We start from the raw sequence: 6,740 nt of genomic DNA, 5'->3' as shown, positions 1-6,740 counted from the left end.
CATTTAATCGATGCGACGTTTCTTATGGAATTTAATAAGCGACAACATTTTGACCCCAAACCGAGAGGATTCTGGGATGTTTTGTGTTTTTTTTGTAATAACTCTGGAAGGAAACGTCGCAGACCCATCAAGGTGGTACTCGTACTGCTCGCCTCGTCGAGAGGAATCCAAAGATATGAGAATTTAAACTATGGGATATAAAATGGACGATCGACCAATAAAACAACAAGTTTTATGGGGTTGAATGCTTTTTGCTATTCACAAAATAAAACAAAAACAGTCATGCAAATATCTTATTTAACACAGCACAGCAAAATCAGTTGCACCATTCAATTCCGCTCGTCCAGACGGGGAGATTTCAATCACATTTATTCGATGCAACGTTTCTTATGGGATTTAATGAGCGACAACATTTTGACCCCAAACCGAGAGGATTCTGGGATGTTTGTGTTTTTTTTGTAATAACTCTGGAAGGAAACGCCGCAGACACATCAAGGTGGTACTCGTACTGCTCGCCTCGTCGAGAGGAATCAAAAGATATGAGTATTTAAACTATGGGACATAAAATGGACGATCGACCAATAAAACAACATGTATTATGGGGTTGAATGCTTTTTGCTATTCACAAAATAAAACAAAAGCAGTCATTCAAAAATCTGATATAACACAGCACAGCAAAATCAGTTGCACCATTCAATCCCGCTCGTCCAGACGGGGAGAATTCAATCACATTTAATCGATGCGACGTTTCTTATGGAATTTAATAAGCGACAACATTTTGACCCCAAACCGAGAGGATTCTGGGATGTTTTGTGTTTTTTTTGTAATAACTCTGGAAGGAAACGTCGCAGACCCATCAAGGTGGTACTCGTACTGCTCGCCTCGTCGAGAGGAATCCAAAGATATGAGAATTTAAACTATGGGATATAAAATGGACGATCGACCAATAAAACAACAAGTTTTATGGGGTTGAATGCTTTTTGCTATTCACAAAATAAAACAAAAGCAGTCATGCAAATATCTTATTTAACACAGCACAGCAAAATCAGTTGCACCATTCAATTCCGCTCGTCCAGACGGGGAGATTTCAATCACATTTATTCGATGCAACGTTTCTTATGGGATTTAATGAGCGACAACATTTTGACCCCAAACCGAGAGGATTCTGGGATGTTTGTGTTTTTTTTGTAATAACTCTGGAAGGAAACGCCGCAGACACATCAAGGTGGTACTCGTACTGCTCGCCTCGTCGAGAGGAATCAAAAGATATGAGTATTTAAACTATGGGATATAAAATGGACGATCGACCAATAAAACAACATGTATTTTGGGGTTGAATGCTTTTTGCTATTCACAAAATAAAACAAAAGCAGTCATTCAAAAATCTGATATAACACAGCACAGCAAAATCAGTTGCACCATTCAATCCCGCTCGTCCAGACGGGGAGAATTCAATCACATTTATTCGATGCGACGTTTCTTATGGAATTTAATGAGCGACAACATTTTGACCCCAAACCGAGAGGATTCTGGGATGTTTGTGTTTTTTTTTGTAATAACTCTGGAAGGAAACGTCGCAGACCCATCAAGGTCGTACTCGTACTGCTCGCCTCATCGAGAGGAATCCAAAGGTATGAGTGGTTAACCTATGGGATATGAAATGGACGAGCGACCAATAAAACAACATGTATTATGGGGTTGAATGCTTTTTGCTATTCACAAAATAAAACAAAAGCAGTCATGCAAATATCTTATTTAACACAGCACGGCAAAATCAGTTGCACCATTCAATCCTGCTCGTCCAGACGGGGAGAATTCAATCACATTTATTAGATGCGATGTTTCTTATGGGATTTAATGAGCGACAACATTTTGACCCCAAACCGAGAGGATTCTGGAAGTTTGTGGTTTTTTGGTAATAACTCTGGAAGGCAACGTCGCAGACCCATCAAGGTGGTACTCGTACTGCTCGCCTCATCGAGTGGAATCCAAAGATATGAGTGATTAAGCTATGGGATATGAAATGGACGAGCGACCAATAAAACAACATGTTTTATGGGGTTGAATGCTTTTTGCTATTCACAAAATAAAACAATTGTAGTCATGCAAATATCTTATTTAACACAGCACAGCAAAATCAGTTGCACCATTCAATCCCGCTCGTCCAGACGGGGAGAATTCAATCACATTTAATCGATGCGACGTTTCTTATGGAATTTAATAAGCGACAACATTTTGACCCCAAACCGAGAGGATTCTGGGATGTTTTGTGTTTTTTTTGTAATAACTCTGGAAGGAAACGTCGCAGACCCATCAAGGTGGTACTCGTACTGCTCGCCTCGTCGAGAGGAATCCATAGATATGAGTATTTAAACTATGGGATATAAAATGGACGATCGACCAATAAAACAACATGTTTTATGGGGTTGAATGCTTTTTGCTATTCACAAAATAAAACAAAAGCAGTCATGCAAATATCTTATTTAACACAGCACAGCAAAATCAGTTGCACCATTTAATTCCGCTCGTCCAGACGGGGAGATTTCAATCACTTTTATTCGATGCGACGTTTCTTATGGGATTTAATGAGCGACAACATTTTGACCCCAAACCGAGAGGATTCTGGGATGTTTGTGTTTTTTTTGTAATAACTCTGGAAGGAAACGTCGCAGACCCATCAAGGTGGTACTCGTACTGCTCGCCTCATCGAGAGGAATTCAAAGGTATGAGTGGTTAAGCTATGGGATATGAAATGGACGAGCGACCAATAAAACAACATGTATTATGGGGTTGAATGCTTTTTGCTATTCACAAAATAAAACAAATGCAGTCATGCAAATATCTTATTTAACACAGCACAGCAAAATCAGTTGCACCATTCAATCCCTCTCGTCCAGACGGGGAGAATTCAATCACATTTATTCGATGCGACGTTTCTTATGGAATTTAATGAGCGACAACATTTTGACCCCAAACCGAGAGGATTCTGGGATGTTTTGTGGTTTTTTTGTAATAACTCTGGAAGGAAACGTCGCAGACCCATCAAGGTGGTACTCGTACTGCTCGCCTCATCGAGTGGAATCCAAAGATATGAGTGGTTAAGCTATGGGATATGAAATGGACGAGCGACCAATAAAACAACATGTTTTATGGGGTTGAATGCTTTTTGCTATTCACAAAATAAAACAATTGTAGTCATGCAAATATCTTATTTAACACAGCACAGCAAAATCAGTTGCACCATTCAATCCCGCTCGTCCAGACGGGGAGAATTCAATCACATTTAATCGATGCGACGTTTCTTATGGGATTTAATGAGCGACAAGATTTTGACCCCAAACCGAGAGGATTCTGGAAGTTTGTGGTTTTTTGGTAATAACTCTGGAAGGAAACGTCGCAGACCCATCAAGGTGATACTCGTCCTGCTCGCCTCATCTATTGAAATCCAAAGATATGAGTGGTTAAGCTATGGGATATGAAATGCACGAGCTACCAATAAAACAACATGTTTTATGGAGTTGAATGCTTTTTGCTATTCACAAAATAAAACAAAAGCAGTCATGCAAATATCTTATTTAACACAGCACAGCAAAATCAGTTGCACCATTCAATTCCGCTCGTCCAGACGGGGAGATTTCAATCCCATTTATTCGATGCGACGTTTCTTATGGGATTTAATGAGCGACAACATTTTGACCCCAAACCGAGAGGATTCTGGGATGTTTGTGTTTTTTTTGTAATAACTCTGGAAGGAAACGTCGCAGACCCATCAAGGTGGTACTCGTACTGCTCGCCTCGTCGAGAGGAATCAAAAGATATGAGTATTTAAACTATGGGATATAAAATGGACGATCGACCAATAAAACAACATGTTTTATGGGGTTGAATGCTTTTTGCTATTCACAAAATAAAACAAAAGCAGTCATGCAAATATCTTATTTAACACAGCACAGCAAAATCAGTTGCACCATTCAATTCCGCTCGTCCAGACGGGGAGATTTCAATCAGATTTATTCGATGCGACGTTTCTTATGGGATTTAATGAGCGACAACATTTTGACCCCAAACCAAGAGGATTCTGGGATGTTTTGTGTTTTTTTTGTAATAACTCTGGAAGGAAACGTCGCAGACCCATCAAGGTGGTACTCGTACTGCTCGCCTCATCGAGAGGAATTCAAAGGTATGAGTGGTTAAGCTATGGGATATGAAATGGACGAGCGACCAATAAAACAACATGTATTATGGGGTTGAATGCTTTTTGCTATTCACAAAATAAAACAAAAGCAGTCATGCAAATATCTTATTTAACACAGCACAGCAAAATCAGTTGCACCATTCAATCCCTCTCGTCCAGACGGGGAGAATTCAATCACATTTATTCGATGCGACGTTTCTTATGGAATTTAATGAGCGACAACATTTTAACCCCAAACCGAGAGGATTCTGGGATGTTTGTGGTTTTTCTGTAATAACTCTGGAAGGAAACGTCGCAGACCCATCAAGGTGGTACTCGTACTGCTCGCCTCATCGAGAGGAATCCAAAGATATGACTATTTAAACTATGGGATATAAAATGGACGATCGACCAATAAAACAACATGTTTTATGGGGTTGAATGCTTTTTGCTATTCACAAAATAAAACAAAAGCAGTCATGCAAATATCTTATTTAACACAGCACAGCAAAATCAGTTGCACCATTCAATTCCGCTCGTCCAGACGGGGAGATTTCAATCACATTTATTCGATGCGACGTTTCTTATGGGATTTAATGAGCGACAACATTTTGACCCCAAACCGAGAGGATTCTGGGATGTTTGTGTTTTTTTTGTAATAACTCTGGAAGGAAACGTCGCAGACCCATCAAGGTGGTACTCGTACTGCTCGCCTCATCGAGAGGAATTCAAAGGTATGAGTGGTTAAGCTATGGGATATGAAATGGACGAGCGACCAATAAAACAACATGTATTATGGGGTTGAATGCTTTTTGCTATTCACAAAATAAAACAAAAGCAGTCATGCAAATATCTTATTTAACACAGCACAGCAAAATCAGTTGCACCATTAAATCCCTCTCGTCCAGACGGGGAGAATTCAATCACATTTATTCGATGCGACGTTTCTTATGGGATTTAATGAGCGACAACATTTTGACCCCAAACCGAGAGGATTCTGGGATGTTTGTGGTTTTTTTGTAATAACTCTGGAAGGAAACGTCGCAGACCCATCAAGGTGGTACTCGTACTGCTCGCCTCATCGAGAGGAATCCAAAGATATGAGTATTTAAACTATGGGATATAAAATGGACGATCGACCAATAAAACAACATGTATTATGGGGTTGAATGCTTTTTGCTATTCACAAAATAAAACAAAAGCAGTCATTCAAAAATCTGATTTAACACAGCACAGCAAAATCAGTTGCACCATTCAATCCCGCTCGTCCAGACGGGGAGAATTCAATCACATTTATTCGATGCGACGTTTCTTATGGAATTTAATGAGCGACAACATTTTGACCCCAAACCGAGAGGATTCTGGGATGTTTGTGGTCTTTTTGTAATAACTCTGGAAGGAAACGTCACAGACCCATCAAGGTGGTACTCGAACTGCTCGCCTCATCGACAGGAATCCAAAGATATTAGTATTTAAACTAAGGGATATAAAATGGACGATCGACCAATAAAACAACATGTATTATGGGGTTGAATGCATTTTGCTATTCACAAAATAAAACAAAAGCAGTCATGCAAATATCTTATTTAACACAGCACATCAAAATCAGTTGCACCATTCAATTCCGCTCGTCCAGACGGGGAGATTTCAATCACATTTATTCGATGCGACGTTTCTTATGGAATTTAATAAGCGACAACATTTTGACCCCAAACCGAGAGGATTCTGGGATGTTTTGTGGTTTTTTTGTAATAACTCTGGAAGGAAACGTCGCAGACCCATCAAGGTGGTACTCGTACTGCTCGCCTCGTCGAGAGGAATCCAAAGATATGAGTATTTAAACTATGGGATATAAAATGGACGATCGACCAATAAAACAACATGTTTTATGGGGTTGAATGCTTTTTGCTATTCACAAAATAAAACAAATGCAGTCATGCAAATATCTTATTTAACACAGCACAGCAAAATCAGTTGCACCATTCAATTCCGCTCATCCAGACGGGGAGATTTCAATCACATTTATTCGATGCGACGTTTCTTATGGGATTTAATGAGCGACAACATTTTGACCCCAAACCGAGAGGATTCTGGGATGTTTGTGTTTTTTTTTGTAATAACTCTGGAAGGAAACGTCGCAGACCCATCAAGGTGGTACTCGTACTGCTCGCCTCATCGAGAGGAATTCAAAGGTATGAGTGGTTAAGCTATGGGATATGAAATGGACGAGCGACCAATAAAACAACATGTATTATGGGGTTGAATGCTTTTTGCTATTCACAAAATAAAACAAAAGCAGTCATGCAAATATCTTATTTAACACAGCACAGCAAAATCAGTTGCACCATTCAATCCCTCTCGTCCAGACGGGGAGAATTCAATCACATTTATTCGATGCGACGTTTCTTATGGGATTTAATGAGCGACAACATTTTGACCCCAAACCGAGAGGATTCTGGGATGTTTGTGGTTTTTTTGTAATAACTCTGGAAGGAAAAGGTCGCAGACCATCAAGGTGGTACTCGTACTGCTCGCCTCATCGAGAGGAATCCAAAGATATGAGTAT

Source organism: Petromyzon marinus, chromosome 79 (assembly GCF_048934315.1).
Source record: "Petromyzon marinus isolate PM22_M1 ecotype Great Lakes invasive population chromosome 79, UKy_Petmar_22M1.pri1.0, whole genome shotgun sequence".
Classification (NCBI taxonomy): Eukaryota; Metazoa; Chordata; class Hyperoartia; order Petromyzontiformes; family Petromyzontidae; genus Petromyzon; species Petromyzon marinus.
The sequence above is the reverse complement of the archived record's forward strand: the minus strand, read 5'-3'. Positions refer to the sequence as shown.